This window comes from Plectrocnemia conspersa, unplaced genomic scaffold, assembly GCF_051122295.1.
Source record: "Plectrocnemia conspersa isolate PC_06_02 unplaced genomic scaffold, ASM5112229v1 ptg000008l, whole genome shotgun sequence".
Taxonomy (NCBI): domain Eukaryota; kingdom Metazoa; phylum Arthropoda; class Insecta; order Trichoptera; family Polycentropodidae; genus Plectrocnemia; species Plectrocnemia conspersa.
Window position 1 is genome coordinate 4,198,982 of NW_028277172.1, and position 22,801 is coordinate 4,221,782.

The 22,801-nt window shown below is 30.7% G+C and overlaps 1 protein-coding gene across 2 annotated transcripts in view; it reads left to right on the forward strand.

Moving 5' to 3' along the window:
* The first annotated feature begins 505 nt into the window (after positions 1–505).
* The window catches only part of LOC148232744 (acyl-CoA Delta-9 desaturase-like), a 40,303-nt gene continuing 18,007 nt past the window's right edge, over positions 506–22,801 (forward strand). Inside the window, exon 1 of one of the 2 annotated variants that reach the window (XM_088189187.1) lies at positions 506–537. The gene's annotated coding sequence lies outside the window, so the exon portion shown is untranslated. Of the gene's footprint in view, positions 538–22,371; positions 22,518–22,801 lie in introns of those variants that run through there. The other variant, XM_088189188.1, reaches the window with a different exon arrangement.

The window sequence follows — 22,801 nt, forward strand, 5'->3', positions numbered from 1 at the left end:
TTTATATATAATTAAAAAAATAATATTTAATAAAAAATAACGATGTGCATCGATTCAATACTAATATAAATAAAGATAATTAAAAGATAATCAGGTATAAGAAAAGTTAATAAAATGAAAGAACACCTTCGTGCATTTGGAAATAAATCATAATAATAAAGTATATTTTGTTATGTTTTTAAATGAATGTTCTGATTAAATAATTAGCTAAATAAATAAATAAAATACTTAAATAAATAATAATATAATTATTTTAGAGCCACTATTGAACCATATGTTTTTTAACGGTTAAGATTACATATAGTTTATGCTCATTTTTCATCTTAAATGTTACTTAAATATAAAACAATAAGTTCAAAAGGGCATTAATTATTTTATTCATCTATTCGTCTATTGCGCCGCTGCGTCTGCGAGAAAAACGAAACGTCAATACATACGCGCTTACAACGTTGCACCGAGGATTAAACTGCTGAGCCGGCGCGGGTCGCTCTATTCCGTTTCTTTCACTTCCGATCGGGCGATTCTTCCAGCATAGCCGTGAGTACTCCTCTTCCTGACTTCATTTTAATAAGGGAATCACCCGCCACTTAGTTTGCTCGACCCGAATGTCTTTTTAAGGTACTTTTCATAGACAAAAGCCGCGAATCTCGAACGTCGCCATATCGACCGGCCCGGCCCGGCCCCTGTTATTATACCTGGCGTCGCGGCTGTCAAACGCGCCACTTTTTTATTTATATTTTTTAACAGTTCATCTAGCGGCCATAACTGACGCGTCGTTTAATCAAATTTTACTTACGAAAACTTAACGCTATAATTTTCGACCATGTCAAACGTCAAAACCGTAACACTCTATTTTGTGACCATATCCATATTTTTATTTCTTTTATTTATTTTATGACTGTTCTTTTGCATTTTGTGCAATGATGCAATGCGCGTCTATCGTATCATGTAGAATACGTGTACGTTTGTCACTCGCTCGACGATCTTACGATTACCTATGTCGTCGTAATCGTAAACTATAAAACTTGTATTGTTATTGTTACGTGTCTTATCGCAGGTAGAGGTAGCGAAGATCGAGTTGTATTGTTTCCGAGTAGTCGCGTTCCTAAATTCGGAAGCGATCCAAGATGGCGACTGTCAAATCGAATCATTTGTGTCGTAGTGCATTTTTACACAGATGCACGTTCATAAATTAATTTAAACGATCCAATTCGAGCGGTGGCGTATGCGGGTTCTTAATATTTAAATGATCGTATCCGTTTTTGGTGATGCCAAATTCAATTATTTAACTCACCCCTTTATCTTACACATTAAAGGCACGCCAGCTTAGAATGTAAAATATTTTTATTTTATTTAGTTACCAAATATTTATTTAAAGTGGTATCCAAATGCATTGGGCGTATTAAAAACGACTTGATTTAAAAGCTAATTAACCGCTTTAGGACGGGTTTTTCAATATTTATTATTTGCCTACAAAATGAGAAGAAAATAGTATAGGTTATTTTAAATACGTTTATAAAAGTCGCTATTAATAAAATATAATATTTTATTATTAAAAATAGAGGACAATATTTTATTATTAAAAATAGAGGACATTTAACCCATACTTTATTCAAAAAAATAGCAGCTTTTTTTAATAAAACCACTACTAAACCACAAGCAATGATATTATATTATCTAAAATAATTTTTAAATTTCGAGTTGCTTTCGCATTACTTAGACACGTCACCACCTGTAGGATTTCTAACGCACATTAAACAATCCCTAACTTATCTGAAGTTTTAACGCTAATATCAGTTCTTCCCAACCATTATTAAAACACAAATTTATTATTTATTTTATTGTTAAACAATCCACATGTTGCCGATTATTAATTCTTAACTGCGAATACAAAATAACAATCAATTGCGCTCCAAATTTGACTTTAAAACTATTAAAAAAATTTTTTGCGCAGTGCCGCAAAATAAAATTTTGTTTTTTCTTTAATTCAAGTTTGACTACATTTGTAGCCCTGAAAGTTGATGTAGTGTGGATATTATTACTTATTATTTCTAAAGATTGAGTTTCTTGAAAAAAATAAAAATAAATAAAATCTATTATTTTTATTTTGGCAAATTTATTATTATTATTATGGTAGCTAAAGATTATGCATAAAATATTTTAAACTGAAAACAGCTGTTAATCAATTTTAAAATGCCATAACCCATAAGACGTTAATAGTTCTTTTGACTGTAAATCACGAAAATGTTGGATGCTTACTCCTAAGCCTAATCTTGTAGCGTTTGGTAGTGAATGTGATTTAATTATAAGAAATATTGAGTGGAAGATAATTTTTCGCGTAGTGCAAATATTTTTAGGATAATTTCTTAAAAAAATAAATTGATTCTGTGTACATAAGATTTAAAAATGTATGAACAATTTATATTAAAATGAGAAAATAAGAGTAATGGTAATAATAAGATAATATAAATTCCACGACTGGAATACCTTATTGTCCGCCTTCTCAGAACTTAAGCTTCATACTATATCACATATATAGATATCGCATTAAAATTTGCTTTGATTAGCCATCCCTTATCTTTTTTTCTGGAAGCGGTTTGCCGTGTTTTTAGTGATACAAATTTGTATTTTATTATTTTCCCAACATGGTAATAGCATTTTTACAGTATGTCAATTACTTCTAACATTTTGTTTTATGTTTATGTTAAAAGCTAACATAAGAGAATGTATAGTACACAAACAACATTCTCTAAATTCAAAAAAACGAATGGTGTTACCAGACGAAATAATGTTGAACGGTTTGTCAGAATACGTGACCGCAAATTAAAACGTCATAAAGGTATTTTCGCTTAAATACCAGATGCTATTAAACATATGACATGTCCATTTATTGTTTGTTTAAACATAACTTTAAATTTGCAGTTCTTGAATACGAAATGGTCATTGGTCACCGACTCCCATACATAAGTGAGCCGATCTTCACAAAAAAAAATACTTAGGCCCACTCCCTCCGCTTTCTTTTTAGATACTGAGTCGTATCGCTGTCTGCACTCAAATTTTAATGAATACCACTGAACTATGTAACAGTACGAAGGTGATTCAATGTATAATACATATATAACTGATAATCATATTAGTTTAGTTTCAATTGTGAACATGACACAGTTACCAAGAGTAATTATGCAATTCGAAAATTACGCAATTCGAACACTAAATGTGTGCTAATGAGGTAGTTGGTTCCAAAGAGTGAATTTAACCATTCACAGATTTTTTCCATATTGATTTTTATTCAGTGTACAAATTCCTCAAAATTTGTGCTAAATCTGATTAACGCAGCTAGCGTGATTAAACAGTAATTTGAATATTAGCAATTAGGAATTCCTATGAACATATAATCTCAAACAAATACCTGATCGTTGAGCGATGAGATCATTTTGGAACTATGCTATATCAAATATTTGATCTAAAATACATCGCCATTAATTCGCACGATTCTGATTATTTATAAGCACGTTATATGCACGATGTGGCTAATTTTATACTCTCCCCCCTATTAAATATTAAAACAGCTATTTTTATTTGTGTAATAAATAAATATGGAAATAGATCGCGTGCTGAAGTTCTTAATCAGGTGTGATTTATTTATTTACTTCATTATTACACTCAATTGCATTTTGTTCGTTCTTGCCCCGCTCGTTCATGGACGTGAATGAATTGATAATGATCATGGTGTAATGTGAACTTGTGGTAAACAAAATATTCTCAGTACCGCCGTAAAATAAATTTAAGGACTAAGCGGTTATTGATTTTGGATTATGGAAACGGTCCTTTTATATCCGTCTTTAGCGACGCAATAAAACTCATTATTTTTTGTTTGTGCTATATTACACCTCTACAGTCAACACCCAGCGTTCATTGTTAGAGTTAATTTTAACTCTGTAACACATTGATTTTTATAGCTTGTTATTTTGTAAAACTTGAGATTTTTTTATCTTTGAATAATAAGTTCTCACAAATGTTTAAAAATAGATCGCACTCTTTATCAAGGAAAAAATTTTATTAGTTTTTTTAGAATATAAATTTAGTCGTGTTCATCATTTTAGGGTTAAACTTGATTATAATTTTTAAAAAATGTTTAAAAATATGATTTGATTTTTTTACATATGGAAAAAATGTTGTGTTTGTTTTGTCAATAAATAATTAGCATAGTTTTTGTTGCCATTTTATCAACTTATAATTTAGAGCCCAAAACATTGTTTTAAATAAATTAAATATATATTATGTACCAAAATGTACATTTAAAATTTATTTGTTTCTATATATAATGTGGTGTGTTATGCTTGGTCAGTCCTCGAGGATGATTCAAGTCTGGTGAGAGTTTAAGATTCATAATTTCCATTAATCGTCAACTCTTATTCTGCCAGGGTCATTGAAATTCCATCATTTTTTCTGTCTCTGTGACACATGTTGGTCGCCAAACATTTTTAAGGTATTCTTATTTTTACTTTATAGATTTGTGTATTCATATACTTCAACATTTTACTATTTTCATTGTACATCTAGCAGTTTATTATCAGTGCACATTAAATATTTTAACCTCACCTTTTGGCTTATAAATCTTCATGAAAACTAAAAACGATCGTTATTGATCTCATAATGCTCGAATTTGGAAGCTTGCTACCGCGCCAGTGCAATTTTATTGTTGTGTAAAATGGACTGAAGTATTTTATTATCTTATCTGTATTTAATTATCTAGTTAGCATTTTAATAATCACTGTCCGTCGTTATTATGCAGGGTTGAAATAATCTAACGATAACATTATATATATAACGTTTTTATTTTGTCTAACTGAAGTAAACAATTCAATACGCTGAAGTTAATCTAAATATTTACGCGTGAACGAGCAAGTGAGAGAGCTACGAACAGCTACAATGAAATTTAGTTAAAACAATAATGAAGTTTGGTAAAAAATAATAACAGTTTTTTCTTTAAAAAATACTATAAATGCTAGTATTTCTCGCTAGGATTTTGAAAAACGTTCTTTTTTGAGCGCGCCTTTGTTATATTTTACTAATGAAATTTCATTTTCTTTTAGTAAAAAATTAGTAGTGGGATGTTGTTTTATACACTGCGCCTATTAAATTCTGAATATGTCTTTAAAAATATGTAAATATTTTATGTCGCAACGTTCAAAAACCACCGGTTGTACACTCCAGCTACGCGACACTCGCATGTGTGTGAAAAGCGCATATTTCGTTAATACTATTAAAAAATATGACGCGTTTCGTTAATACTATTAAAAAATATGGGTAATGTAAAATTAGGAATGTATAATTGCATCAATTCTGGGGAAAATATATTTTTTCGTCGTCCCAACAAGTGCATAATGGCGAGCCTCCAACTTAACACATGCGCGCGACCTTTTTATTTGGTTCTATTCATAGAAAGCAATATCGAGGATATTTAAAAATTAGAAGCTTGTAAATAAAATACTTTAGTTTGACGTAATTTCGCATATATTTTTAATAAATTCTTGTATTCTGCGTGGCATCGATAAATACAGATTTTCAATTATTTTAAGATCGATATTTTCTTCCCACACTTCTATATGTTTTTTCAGCTAGGCGAAATTTTTTGATGGTTTTTTCTTAATTGTTGTTTTATGATTGCCTATAAATTTTCAATTGGGTTTAGGTCGGGGCTTGTTTCTTGCCATGTTAACGTGATTCCCATTAACTCTTTGAATTATATAATCTATAGATAGAGGATTAATTTAGTGAAAGTTTGAATTTAAAAACTATAATTGAACTCACATAACGAGCTCGAGTGCATGGCGCAGAATCGTCTTGCAAAATGGGTTCAGCAGTATGTTGGGAAAGTTCTTCAAGAGTTGGAATAAAGTTGTTTTCTACAACCAATTTGTATATGTTTGCATTCATGGTGCCCTGGATGAAATTCACAGAGCCCAATCCGTTAGCTGTCATGCACCCCTAGATCATCACATAGAGTGAGTGCTTGATTAATGCATAAGGGATGAAATATTTCGCTTTTTCTGCGGCGCACAGTCGCTTACCATTTGCTCCTAACAGAGAAAAACGTCGGAGAAAGCCACTCTTCTCCAATCTTTGACGGTCCAATGGCGATAAGCTTTTGCCCATTCAAGGCGATTCTTTTTTATTTTTCTCAGTGAATAATGTTTTTTTTTGCTGGGTTTCGCGCTTTAATCCAGCTTCAACCAAACGTCTATTTACCGTATTTTTGAAGTAGATTGCATTTCTGTTTGTATTTCAGCAGCAGTTTTGAACCAATATTTTTTTTATGATATCCTTTATTCCGCGGTCTTCTCGAGCAGACGTCATACGCTTCCGACCACATTCTTGCACCCTCTCTAAAATTCCTGTTTCGCGATATTTTTTAATAAATTTTCTAATAGCAGAACCACTAAACCACACTTTTCGCGCTATCTCTAGAATTTAAACCTTTTCTTAGAGATATGCTATTATTTTAGATTTTACAGTGATCGACATTTGTTTAGATCTCTCCGTGATTTTGGATTTACAAGTTAAAATATCTTGTAAATTATTATCACAGATGCGCTTGATCATAAAACAAATACAATAGAACAAGTTTTAAGGAAAGAATACATTTTAATAATATAATTCGTGAAATATTTCCTATGAAACTTTCAATTTGCTACTTAATATGCAGATATTATTAGTTACCACCCTGACTGAGTAGGTCCGACCTCCTACCTAGACTGTCGCGAGTCGAGTAAATCGGCTTGAAAAATTTGGTGAGCCATGTACAATATTGTGTTTATTTATAAAAATATAATGACAAAGCCATCAAAACTGGCCCGTATTCGTATGGTGTATATATATATATTCGTTCAATTAGCACCATAAATTGTAATTATAGTATTATAAATATAGAGGACATTTTCGAAAACTGACGCACGCTAGTTGTATGTACGGAAGTATAGAATATTTTTTTGGAAGTACGTATGTATACAAGTACATGTATTATGAATTAGGCGGTGTAACGGCCTACTACACGCTTTTCGCACAAGCCTGTTTAAATTTGCATAAAAAGCTAAGTTGAGTCGTTAGCATCAGAGCATAATATTGCGTCATTGTATTGTGCGCTATCTTATGAAAATATGAGTCATTGTTACATTGTTTTTATTTATATATTTTCATTACATAAACAATAATATAGTAACTTTCGCATTTGTAAATATTTGAAACAGTTTCAAACTAGTTGCATTTGAATAAAAAATTGAGTCAATGCTCGGTCGCTATTTTGTAATTACGGCCAAAAACCAAGCGGGCCGCGAATGCGGGATGCATTGTCGCGCGATACTGCGTCGGCGTCGACCTTGGGCCAAGGTTGTCGCGTGTCACGTTGACTGTTCGTGGTCGCGCACGCGGGGATCGTCTTGATGCGATATTCGTACGAACGAGGAAAAAAATGGCGAACACCCATCAGCTGATTTTGACGTTTCGCGCGCACGCATGTTGCGTACTCTCAGCGCTATCGCGCGGTATAACTTTTGCGTGACGTAATAAATACATATACCCACGCCAATTTATCGACCGCAATATTTTCATTTTTTTTCATTAAATACATTTTTCATACATAGTAAAATCACCTAGTGTATGTACTATGTAACAAATGTTAACCAGCAACGTGATTTTCTTCTGCTGTCAAAATAATTCTTACCGTTTAATCTAATATTTATTCTGGTCCCTTATGTTTTAACATAAACTCCGATATTTATTATGGCGAACGAAGCGAAAATAGCGACAGAGCGGCGGCTGAGAATACGCTTGACTTGTTGTGTTGGCATCTGACGATGCTTCAAGCACAACCTAATAAGTAACACATCCGTATTAAAATTCTGACCCGATAATACGGGTCTATATTTATGTTATATTTTGCAATATTCCTATCATAGATAGTCAACATATTATAAAAAAATAACAACATATAAAAATACGGTTTTCAAAAGCATGTTTTTAATTATTTGCATGCTATTATTATTAGTTTTATACGTATTGAAAAAAAAATGATCTAGCAAAAAAAATGAATTAGTGATAAGCACAAATACACACTGGCCGAATGGGGGGGACGCCTCGACCTCAAAGTATATTATTCCAAATTTTTTTTTTATTGATTAATATTTACATATACTGTATAATTGTATAACGGTAAATAACAGTAAAACATGCAACATCGTCATTCTATGGAATATGTAATCCGGAGATGCTGCTTTTTATCGCTGTTTTTATGCAAGTTATTTGCTACTATCGTATGAGGCTCTTCTGTCTTTTTTTATAGATTTTTTCTAATTTAGTGTGCAATAAATTGTTATTATATTTATAAAGACATTCGTTGCGCAATCTTTTGTTATCGGTTATAATATGCAAAATATTGTTGTTGCTTTTTTATGTGTGTACATGTTGTATTATCATGTTTTATGGCGTGTTACAGAGATGATTGATCACTTGATTAAATCTTAAATATCTTAATACTAAATAAACAGAATAGGTAATGTAAACACGTCATTAATTTGTGAGTGTACTATATATATGTATTGTATATATATGTATGTACATAAATTTATACAACTGCTATTGACCTCGAAGCCGTTTTAGATAGGTCGCGAGTGTAATATTCGATTTACACTAAGTATTTGTTTATATTATATTTAATTTAGTTCATTTGCAGCCCTTTTGTGTTGTAGTAAATATAATTAAATGGCGGTGTGAAAAATAAAATAAATTAAATTAAAAAATCATACAAGTATGAAATTCAGCTACATAGCAGTGAATGTAAACACCAGACAGGTCATTGTTAAATGATATAATAACCCGCGAGCCTCGCTCTTGATTTCTGGAGTGAGATCGCTCGCTCGCTTTATCGCGCATAAAACATTGACATTGCATTATCTTCGATTTTGAGTTACCTAGGCGTTTGGCCATCACTTATTTAATTAAATACAATTTGAATACCTAAATTGCCGGAAAGATGGTAGAATGTTATAGAGAACGAGGACACAAGTACTTTGATAATTGATTTGCATTTTGTTTACCATGAAAATAAGGCAAAATTTTCGATAAAAAAAAACTGTTTCGATTGGTCGAACACTCCACGTGTCGCTGCTTATTCCCAATGTATTGCTTGAGCGCCTAATTTTCGTCAGTCTTCGGAGAATCCATTTATCACCTGATCAAAAAAGTGTTACACTCGGACAGATGTCCGATACTTCAAACAGCACTAACCCAATTTCCAACGTTGCGCTTCTTTCTATTTCTATGATTATTTTTTGTTTCGTTTGGAAATTATGCGGTACGAAAACCGTTGCGGTCGTTCCACATTCTCGTTCGAGTGAACATCATTTTGGCGATTAGAAACTTGATCAAGGTTTTAAATTGTGTACCATTAGCAAAATTGGACCTTGATCGAAGTCAAAATTAGAAGAGCGCCGGACTCTCTACACATGGCTGTCTTCGGACGGATTGAAATAATAATCTATTTACAAATTCACTTTTACAGCAGAGACCCGTTATAGTAGTGGTCGTTTTGGAACTGTTTTGGCTATTACCGTAAGATAGTACACGTTTTTTTTATATTTTTGACAAAAATACTTTTGTAGGTTATTGATTTTGTTGCCAGAAAAAATGTTTTATTGCACAAATATAAATTATACTAATATATAAATAAAATGAGGGTTGTAGCAGACGGTATAGATCGGTGTAAAGTAGTGAAATGAGTCTCTCTGGTCTCTGTTCAGCTTCATTTGTCCTTCCTTGAATTTTGTATTTCATTAAATGCATGTCATTTAATGAAATACTATGATTCTTAATAAAATATAAATAATATAAAACGAACACTGACTAGTCAACTTTTGCCCCCTCCCCCCCTACTGGTAAAAATGAAATTACGTCACTGATTTTAAAGCAGAAATTTTCTGTTTATCCCTTAAAAAAAATATCATATTGGAATACACATCACCGGTAGAAATATATATTTTTACCAAAGAAAATACAATATCTGGCAGGTGTTAGTAAAATTATATGATTTTACTTTTTCATATGATGCATAAATGTGATTTTTTCAATGATATTTTATTTTCACTAGTAAAGTCCAAATACATTTTTACCAGTAGATATATATTTCTACTAAAATATAATTTATTTATAATAGGCGCTAGTGAAATTATGCGCTGCTCTAAAATATCTATCAAACTCAATTTGACTGTCGCGAAACGTCCACTTGCTGTTCAAACCCAAACCTAAGGTAATGAAACTTCTAAAACTTTCGTTAGGTCAAGTCCAAAATATAAACTAAGCCAATTCATCTCTCGATGATAATAAGCGAATAAAGACTTATTGCTTGCATATGTTTCAAAAATATGATAGCTGTCCTTAACGGTATTACTACAGATTTTTAATATAAGATTAATGATAAAAATATATTCAAACCGAGTTCTGGTGTATAGAAGAGCACAAAAACAATTATCCCTTCTCAGAAGTCAAAAATTCACGTCAAAAGCAATAAAATCGTGTCGGTGCCGCTTGCAGTGGGAACGCTTGGTACGAGAAAACGGCGTTACTCACACCCAGGAAGCGATTTAATTAACTATTTATATAGTATTTTTAAAATTTAAATAACGGTTTTAAGTTCAATATCAGCAATTATTTTGCACCTAAGTTGCACGATACATTTTGTAAATTTAAGCTTCCATTTAATGCGGTTCTCACTGCAACTGCTCCGATACGTTTTTATTGCTTTTGACGTAGATTTTTGACTTCTAAAAAAGGATAATTGTTGTTTGCGCTCTCCTATTAATTAAAGTTTGGTTTAGGTGTACTTACTCGTTTTCCATTGATTCTAAGTCGTAATATTGTTATAAAAAGTATCAATATGAATGCTAGATAACAGAGCGTTTCCACTGCGACGGCACGATTTTATTGCTTTTGACGTGGATTTGTTTTTTGGCGCATGTCTTTAATAACCCCACCATGAAAAAGCTGAAATGACGTGTTTTGAATTTCTATAGTGTCTGTGGGATCAAAATGACTGATTATTAAATATTTATAGTTCAGATCGATCATTAGTGATTAGTTTTCCTTGATTTACCTAAGCTCACGGATGAATAAATAAAATAAAATCGAGCTATGTATAGTTTAAAATTAATAAAATACATGTCACTGATTTACAGTCTGATGTCTCAATACTGAATTAGTGGTTGTTGATTGTGTTTACCCGGTTGTAACGAAAATTTACAGTAAATAAAATATGAGAGGCTTATGGTATAATCAGATTATGTTTTGTAAGCCGTTTTCATTTACACGCGTTTTCAACAACTTTATGTACAGTTTGTGTCTAGTATAAAAATACAAATATATTTGTTCCATAAATCTGCGTTTTTAAGTTGCAGATCAAATATGTTAAAAATTAAAACGTCTAATACTTTTAATAAATTATATATTCTCTATTTTTTCCACAATTATTCTCCATATATCTGATTCGAAAAATAATGTGTTTTTGGAATTGATAATTTTTGTAAAAAAAATTGAGGTCTTAATAACTATATGTACAGTTTGTGTCAATCATAAAAACACAGAAATACTTTATAGAAAGTCGTAATATTGCTATTAAAATGAATAATATGAACGCTATATAACCGAGCGTTTCCAATGCGACGGCACGATATGGTTGCTTTTGACGTGGATTTTAAATTTGTCCAAAAAATTGCATGTCACTTAATGAAATACTATTAATCGTAATGAAGTGGAAATATTAACATAAAAACAACCACTGACAAACCAAATCCCCCCCCCCCCTTGAAAAAAGTTGAAATGACGTCCCTGGTGTTTTAGTGCTGATTTGAGCATGTTTCCTTTATACTTTGTTCCTATGTAGCTTGGGCGAATAGGAGAAAAGTCTTAATAATCCACCCCAAGAGTCTTCCGTGTAATCCTTTTTAAGCGAAACCATTGTAATCGTTTTCTAAATGACTACAAAAAATACGAGTAACAATTAAATCCGATTATTTGAATTATTCGCACGATTTTCAACTGTACGAATATTTGTTTAAGAATGAAACAATTTGTATTTATTTATTTAAATTAATCGTGAATGGAACAGGTTGTCCCAATACGCCACAATGCTTTAAAACAATATAGTGTATTATATCACTGTACAAAAAATATATAATTAAACTAATCCATAGAAAGAAGTTAACAAAAAAAATCATAAAATATTAAACTTAAATGATATGAACCGGACCAGCTCCTTTCATTTGAAAGCATATTTATTTTTAGGCGTTTTTCAATTAAATTAGTTAAGGGATGCGCACTTGTTAAGCCCTTGATTTCTGCAAATATTTATGTCGATTGCATTAGTGCCTTGTCAGTCGTCTGTTTTAGATTTGATTATTGAATTACGTGTCGATGTAATTTATTTCGCTATTATGTAAAGTGCACTTTGTAATTAAAACATTTTTTTATTCTCTATATTTCCTTATCTTGTTGACGAACTGTTTGGACCCGCAGAGCAATTTAGATGATGATGATGTACTTTGATTTCAAGTCAATAAGAGTGGAAAATCATCCGAAGATGTGTCATTTATTTTGGAATTGAATTATTATGCATATCCACTAGTGAGCTCTTTATAATTAAAACACTCGCACTACTCGAAATTGACTAGATGATTGAATTATTCATTCATTCATTAGCTTTGAAGTTATTACGTTCATAGTATACACACGTTATAATGCATTGCGATGATGTCACTGAACATACGATCGCACCGAGAAATGTTGTTGTTCGCACGCTCTATCTGACCGTGAGTTTATCTTGTGTTAGTAGTCATTAAAACATAGGGTTATCTGTTCTAATTGGAAATAATTTGCTGATTTAAGCGAGATCGCCACGCGCGAGATAAATCCGGGGCAGTAACTTCTTGACTTGGTTATACACGCGCCTGAGCTTTTTCCGGGATCATTAGTGTCTTCAAAATAAACAACAATGAATGAAATCTCAATATAACACTTCAGAAACTCAACTAGATAACCGACAGCTTCTGATTAATTCATTATATTGTCAATTGAGCGAAATGATCGAGCTGCAACTGGCATTACCTCTTGATTTAAGAAATTGATTTCATCGACATGAGTTGGTCTTGAAAGCCTATATAAATCGCCTTTAAATGTGTACAAAATTATTCACAATAATGAGTTGAATTTATTAAATTAATTATAAAATTGCTTCACTGTTTTTTTTTTGTTATCTTATCACTTGAGTAAAATAAACGCGTTGCAATTTTCTTTATCTCTCGATTGAACTTTACGTTGATTGGGTTAAGAAGTCCTCGTGCACGTTAATTTTTATATATTTAGGTTGATGCTCTTTAAAGAAAAGTATTTGTCTTTTTGTTAGTAAGATTGAAAAAATAAATAAATATACAATAAGTTTATTTGGTATACTTTCGCTTTAAATGTAATAATAAAAATAAAATATATATAAAAATGTCAATACAAAAAAGTTTGTAGAGCCAATAAAAAAATAGCGTTGGATATTAACAGTGAACACCCCATGAATAACTCTGCAACAAATATATTTAAAAGGAGGATTATATAAATTGCCTAAAAAATTTACTTTAGACAAATAGTTTAAGATACATTATTGAGCAATATTTTATCTAATATATTATTGTAATAAATAATTTATATATTTAACGGGTATTTTAAACCATTTTAGTAAGGCAAATCTTGTTGCCAATTTATGTAATAATTTTTTAAATAGATTCATTGCAGAGAGTTATTCGTGGAGTGTTCACTGTTCTGATTAACACTCGCTCGCACCTTACCTATCCAACAGTTTAATAAAAAACTTGATCCAAATACTGGCTAGGCCCAATGCTGCTCAACTTCGGTCGTTGGCTACACAACATTAATGAACGTTTTATTCGTTTTAGGTAACATTACAAATAAATTGTTGCTCTATCGAATTATTTTTATAGCACATATATATTTATTTAATGCTCATTTTGTAATAAAACGCGTGTTTAAAACGATAACACTATTCTATTTGTAGGTATATTTTTATTAAAAATATATTTTATTTCACTGAAAATAATATTTATTTTCTATTTTTGATTTTTCAAAAAATAATTAACTGAACGATGTTTAAAATGTTTTTTTTTTTAATTTAATTGTTTGCCATGTATCATTAAAGTATATTGATTTTTTTATAATATTGCAACTATAAATTTTGATGAATGAAAAATCAGTAAAGTATTGCAGATACACTGTTACATACTATTATTAAAATAAACATCCTCGTTCTTTTTTTTATTAAAAAAATTTCGGCCATGGAAAAATTCCTCTCGTTTTTTGTTGATGTTGGTTCAATCGACAACAAGGCTTGAAATAGGCACTGCAAATTATTTGTTCTCTTGCCCGTCGATTCAAATATTTTGAATTCTTTCTCCATTTATACGTAAGATGTTGGTTTTCTTACACTGTAAGTATGAAGGAAATGGAGTATTGATATTTTCCAATTATTTTAACAAAAAAATTAAGGCCTCTTCAGCTGTCATTAATTATCGTGAGGCAATTGTCAATAACAGCTGTTGCTACTTTACAAAAACAATATAAAAAAACTTTTTTGTATTATCGAAAAAAAATAGCTCTAAATTGTATTCTGCCGATTCCCACGCGTAATTTCTTCTTATCGGAGTGGGTTCTTAGATCACCAAAGCAAAGATAAATCCGCCGGCCGGTTAGAGTAATAGAAAATCGCAAAAAAAAAATGGTCATTCAAATACTATCGTATGTATGCATATTTTCAAACATCTGGCACGAATACCTTTGGAAAGGTTTCTTTACTGAGTGTCTTCTTTTATTACTTAAACAAAAATAAAGCAGTGTTAAAAATTTGTTTACAATTTTTTGTCATTTCCAGACCTAGTTAATGTGTGCATTATCGAAATACACACTTTTTATGTAACATCTATAATAGTATAAATATTAGGATACTTATTTTGCTCTTTTTAAATTGTGAATACTATTTTTATAATTAGCATTTTTATTTTTATAATCATAAGTATCAAATATTTCATATTAGTAACATTTTTTAATATAAATAGCATATCTTTAAGTAAAAATAGCAAAAATTAAATTCTCTTTATTTGATATAAGTCAATTATATCATCCGCTACAATCAGATCTAAGAATTGTTATAGACTTCTGCGAATTTCGGTAATAGTAGTCACCGCCGATGTACACTCTAAAAGAATTTTTTTCATTGAAAAGAAGCGTCTCATTGTCTCGCATTTCGAAACAAAATAAAAGCGCTTAAAGAACCATGAATTTTGGAGTATATTGAGAGTAAAAGTATACAAATTGTTTCATTCTGAGATATTTACAAATTTCATTCGAATAATAAAATATTCGATTGAGTACCCTAATCAGCATCCATTATTTCTCGTAGTTGCTCATCATCAACGTGGATGGGACTTCCAGGGTGAAGCTCATCTTCTTGAACCAAAATCAACACGTACAAATTTTGTCACATAATCACTGTATAATTTTTTTTAGTCGCGGTAGTTGCATTACTTCCTTTTTAAAATTCATATAACATGAAATGTCTATATATATAAATTTTATTCTTGGCCATTGGTAATTTTGTGTTTTAATTTCGAGATGGTTGTTTAGTGTCAAATGCGATGAATCGGGCGGAAACATACTATTTGTTATTGCCTAATAAATATCTAGTTGTAATTCTATTCCAAATTTATAATCTGACATGGGTTTAAATTAGCTGAAACAACAGGTGCTAGTACTTCACAAAAGCTATAGAAAAGGCCATCGAAAATTTTTTTTGTGTAGTTTTGGAGAATGCGAAGAAAATTTGAATGGTTATGACTTACATGTTTTAGTGGCGGGCCGCACGAATTTTCTCAGAGCAGAAAACGTGTTGAATCATCCCGAATCTGATTTTCGCAATAAATATACGTAACCAGACTTTCTCGGTCAAAAAACCTGTTCTTCATCGATTCGATAACGCCACGCCTTATCCGTGCAACATTCTCACTGTCAGTTTCGCGATATTATCGACCGCTTGAACTTGACCGCTTTCAATGGCGCCGAGTTGCCTCGCTTGTGCAAAACGATTATGTGTTGCGCGAACTTGTTTGAAATACGAGACAACACGGCGCATGCGAGCAAACCCTTGCATAATAATATTTACAATCTCGAAAATGTTATTATTGATCATAGATATGATTTTTTTTTTGTGTTTTTACTCATCACTACAATGTACATCTTGTTTTATTGTAAACCTTTCGTTGCAACATGATCAACATCAACACAATCAACAACCATTAAATAAGTAGTAAGACAACAAACTGAAATTAGTGTTTACAATCATTTTATTTTATTCATTAATTCGTGAATTTTTTGAATTTGCGTGACAGACACGGTAAACACAGTCTAACTCAAGTCACAATTTACTCAAACTTGGCACCGACTATCTCAACGGATCAGGCAATCGGACTTGCTGCTATAAAATTCATTTTTGATTATACCTCGTAGCGTGACGTAACGAATCAAAACCTCAAGAAATAATAAAATATATCGATGTAGACTTTAATCTTCTGATTCATATGTGGATTTTAACCGTTGAACCGTTAATACATCGAACGTAATAAAAACACTAGTTTTAGACACTAAACGCCACCTTATCGCGTATAAAACTCGGTTACTTATCAGCGTGACTAACGATCATTTGCGAAAAGTTTGAAAAGTCCTATTATTTTACGTAAATGTGTTTAGTCTGAAAAATAACTTAACCGACTATATGTGTTTGTAAATGTTCTGACAGTGAAGTGATAAATCAGTGAGCTTCCTTCGAAGCGACACGATTTATGTTAATTAACTAGATATAAATATCGTATAAACCAGAGGTTTAAAATTTGGCTCACATGAAAAATATTTATAATATATACAGAATAATTTTACAACAAAAATAACACAATCTTTTGGGGTTTACAAAAATCGTAGATATAAAGAAAAACATCCAAATTTTGCTTTTCTAAATTAAAATAAAAACACTAAAAAAATCCTATAACAATTTTCAACATATATACAACCAAAAGCCAGTCATAAATATATCACACTAAGGACCCAAGAGAGCTAATGAACTTACTTATATTATTACCCAAACAAAAAGTGCCAGAATTATTAAACAAAAAATCAGCCATAGGCAAAAAATTAATTGATTCCCAGACTTCTGTTGATTAATAGTTTGAGTCCGATTGATTTACCTATTTTAATAATTTATTAAACTAATTTTTACACTAAACAAATTTTAAATAAAGACACATAATAAATAATATAATCATAAATAGAAAATAAAAAAGATTATAATTTATTTACAGTGTTATTTTTGCGGATTGACCTAGTAATATTATTATACAAATTCACACCTCAGTACATAATTCCCCTGGCCGTACTCATTTTCTTATCTATCCTTAAATTGTCTATTTTTAGTATTAAATCTATGTACATATTTATTTATAATAAAATACTATGATAACATTATTTTCTAACTTATATATAAATACTTAACATTTATCTTCAATATTTCTAGAACATTTAACCATTCCAATCTACAATCATACTTCTACAACTAGTAAATCTATTTATATTTAGGACATTGCTCTATTTTGCAATTTTTACAACATCATTTTATCTAATTTATTAAACATACATAATATTGTTGAACAATAATTAAAATGGTGCAATATAGTACTATTGTATTTTTTTTTGTGTATATACATAACATATTTTTCATTCTGGATAATATATCTATTTATCTACTATTTTTTTTAATGTGTAATTAATTTTTTTTTATCTACAACTATTTGTATATTTTTATAATTAATAAACATACATTTAGTTTAAGTACGTTATTTAATTAATCTAGTTGTAATGCATTAGGCTTACGCTTGTCAGGTTACTAGGTACGTAAGATTTAAAAATATATTAATTGTAATGATCCGGTTGTACCGTTTTTTTTTTACTTATAACTGATTTGCAAAGAATATTTAGTTGACAAAGACAAATCATCTGTTTCTACCCTGAATAGTCGCATTTGCCAAACGATACGGGCGAGTGATTTCACTCTACTTTAAAAAGAGTATATAAGCGCGAATATGACGTACTTAACTTACTTGTCAGAAACATTACTCTTCTAGAGAGTTCAACCGAACTTGTACCATAATAATATGGAAATATTACCTTTTCTCGTCGTCGTATACAAACAATCTAAACGGTTAAAAACGACCTGTACAAAAAATATGGTCGGTGCCAAATACAATGGAATGCGCCGATATGTATCCTAAATCCAAGATTATACATGCCATAAAAATTACATTATTGCTTATTTTACCATTTTTAATGTACTTTCCTGTTATCGAGGATCAAATTTATTCTAAAAAAATATATTTTATTTATTTATATACAATAAAATATGAATTTTTACATAAATTCGTTGCGGAGAGTGCTCACTATTCTGACCAACGCTCACTCGGTGCCGCTTTTTCGTGCCTAACCTGTTTAATTTTAAAACAGTGATGTATAAACAAATGAATACATATTTTTTTAGAATAAATTTGCCCCGCTATAGTAGTAAAATATATTTTTTATCATCGTACGCAGATAATATAACTATATATATTTATTAGAAAATAACAAATAGTCTGTTGCGTCCCAGAACCATCGTTTTAGCCACACTATCGAAATGTTTCGACCGAAACCACTATCTACCTTACATTACACATAAGTTTAATTTGCTCTTGTAGGCTACGCGAATAGATACATATAATTTTAATAGCATTAGCGAAGTTAAAAATAATTTATAAATAATAACTTCATAATTATTATATAATTAAAGCTATATTTATTTATTTTTATTAAATCTTCCGCTGTAACCTGACAGGCGTAAGCCCAATACGTTATAACGGGCAAATCTATACCAATCAGACATAACCACTAGACTGAAAGTCTGGGAATCGGTGACATCTATATTATTAATCTATAAAATTTATAATTCATATATGTCACTGCAGCTGAGGCTGTTTTTTTTTAATAATAGCGCATTTTTATAAATAAAAATTCAAGTGCCGCCGCCGGGGCTCGAACCCGCAACCTCAAAGTTATTGGTCTGAGACGTTACGGACTACGCTATTCCGTCTTTGTTTTTGTACATATAAAAAAACATTACTGTTACTTTTAACTAATAATATACTTGTAGATCTAAATTACAGGTAATTCAAAAAACATGCGATATCTGTGTATAATCATAACTTTACAGAAGAGAGTTGGAGAGAGAACAAAATAATAGGATACCTGTTCCATTTTGTCAATTTTGATTGACTCGTCTTTATTTTTTCTTTATTAAAGAATTCTTCATATCTAATTCAAAAACAGATTTTCGTGACTCGTGTAGCTTAAATGAGCCACAATGCAATTTCAATTTATGACGATATTCTTAAAAATAAAAATAAAATCTGCCTTCTATGCAAAAATTTATGCAACAATAACAACATCCACATCCATTGAAACATAAAATAGCGACATTTGTGGTTTACTATGAAATCACATACCCACAAATGATTAATTATGTCGAAAGTAAAATAGCATTTTTTGTAATCAATAAGATCCAAATTGAAGCTGTGGATAAAATATTCTAGTGCTCTTCTTCTATGGTTAAAATAAATCCATATAAACATAAAAATGCTTGTATCTAGTAGTCATGATGATTATAGGTTAGGTTCAGGATTAATGAGCACGAATACGATTGCTTAATCTTGTATATCTGTTTTTATATGGATCATTCTTTTGACTCGTGCAATTGTATATGGGTCACAATGGCTTGTTTTTTTTATAATAAATAAAAAATGTTTTCTAAAATAAAGTATTTATGTTTGGAATTTACCTGTTTTGAAACTGTTAACAACATCCACTATTCCATTGAAACGTAAAATGATGACGTTTGTGGTTTTATTATGAAACCACATGTCTGTATATGATTAATTATGTTAGTACTTGATAGTAATAATAAAATTAAAATGTCATTTCTGGAAAGAATATTAAAAGTATCTTCTTTGATTAATTAGATGTAATTTGGGGGAAGCTGTAGGTAAAGTGTCATAGTGCTCTTCTTCTACAATCAATATGTATTAATACATACATGAAACGCCTATATCTATGTATGGTAACATTGCGCCATAGTGTGCACCAGTGCCAAGCAAAGTTTGCTTACGAAACAATTATTGTAAAATGCCCTAATGATATATAATATATTATCGCATATTATAATGCTTAATTTTCCTAATCTCATTGATGAATATCGTGATGATTAATTATATCGAGCCATGTATAAAATAAAATAATAATGACAAAACATTGCGCCATGGTGAGCTCCAGTGCCTGGCAAAGTTTCCTTGTGAAAAAATCGCTATTAGCTATTTTTATGGTAGGATATAACACCAACTGTGACCCGACATGCCATCCTCCAGTTGAATATACACCTTAGCAATCAGGAAAAAATATTTAAAAATAAAAATATTATTAAATATTTTATTTTACACTAAAAAACATTAGTGCGACAAAAATATAGTACAAATGTAACGATACTTGATCTTGTGCTTTATAAAATTTTTCGAGAATTGAATTTTACACATCTGCCCCCCCCCCCCCATCCCTATTGATATGCCTGGTTAGCTATGTAAAAAATTGTGCTACCCTATCAAATATATTATTAAAAAATGGACGTTTCGCAACTGTCAAACTGTATCTCAAATAATTTAAACCACTTAAAATACGTATTGATTTAAAAAAAATTAAACTTGCCACACCGTCAATCCATCAATGAATAAATGAGTTTGTATTAAAACATCTCATTGCTTCTAGACGGTATTTAAATTGTTTATGCGATCAATTGACGGGACTAACGATTAATTGCTGGCGGTGAACTGCGGGCGATAAATAACGCGTAGCATTTTTTTCATGTTGGTCGGTCGCATTGCGGCTCTTGAAGGATATGAAAATTTTAGTGCGTACCTTTGGTTTACATGTATTTATTATGGCTCGCATTTTCGGGTCAGAATTTATATTAATTGATTAGAATTTAAATTGGTTTGATCAGAACTTATATTAAATGACACGTAGTTAGATTCAATTATCGTATAAGATTGGTACAACTATTCGATTGCAGCAGATTGGGATGAAAAGACAAATAGAGAGTTGGCAACTAGAGATTAAAAAGTGCTTCTTGATTAATTTATAAAAATTATAATATAAATATTAATAACGGTTTTTCTCTTTTTTAATACTACTTAATTTGATTAAATAATTGTTCAAAATAGATATGTGTAACACGATTGAAATAGATTTACTTCAAGTTTTATGCGTAAAATATGTGACTGTGGCAGTACGTTACTTTATTATGACCATGTGTTATTTTTATTTCTGACCATTATTTTTTTTATTCTGACCGTTTATTATTTTTATTCTGACCGTTTTTCATTTTTATTCTGACCAATAAATATTTATTCTGACCAATTAATATTTATTCTGACCATGGTGCTAATAATATTCTGACCATTTAATTTTACGCGATTGAATATTATAAACGGATAGCGAATTTATTACAAATTCCTATCGATGTTTTATATTCTGTCAAAAAATACATGTGATTACTTATTAATACACAATATTTTTCTGGATTTCGAAGGCTTTATTTCTCAACATATGTAATTAGGAATAGCTAAAAAATATTACAATATAATATACATGAACTAAATTATCGAAATACATTTTTTTTTGTATATATGTAATTTATTCTATATATGTTTTTCTTCGTATTTTATATGAAGAAAAGTTAATCTTTTTCCGAGTGGAAGTTGTCGTGACTTTTTCCATGACACGTTTTCTCGATCGACTATAAACAGAATGAACCACAAGATCGATATTTTCACTAATTTTAAGAAACACCATGACGTGTACTTAACGGTGCGCTAAAAGTTAAAGGTTAAATATAACCCGTGCCAAAAGTATGACACGGTCTATTGGCTTAACCTTTTTTCTATGGATATCACTCAAAACCATTTGTTCAAACACGTTCTTTTACGCTGCACACCCATCGAGTGAGTGGCCCTTTGACGCGCATAAGTGCCACGAAAATAAAAAGTCGGACTTTGGACCGTGTCTTTTCCCAGGGTCTAGTGCGATACGAAATTTTATAATATAACACGTGAAGCCAATTTATTATAATCGTCTGATGTGTAAAATATAATGTAAAACAATATTAAAATGCGTGTTGCGTCATTTTGTATCCCCCGCGTGACGTCACTGGTTCGTATACCTATATATATATTTTCGCCGACGAGTTTCGCTCATTCGCTCGAAGTAGCCCCACTGGACTACACGTGTCAAATGTGAGTAAATAGTGCAGTGATCATATATTGTGTTTTCAACCCTTTCATAACATTGTGTTTATATTATACTAATTTGAATATTAACATTAGGTGTTTTGATGATAATATAAAGGTATGCAACATAATACGTTCATATTAGTTAAGAAGCATCATCATTGCTCTATTTGTAATAGTAACGTTTAACGTTCCGCATACATTAATATTTACATTTCTTTTGCTTTTAATGTCAGTAGTAAATTACTTTGGATCATTAACACAATTCTTTCAGATTCAAAGTCAATGTG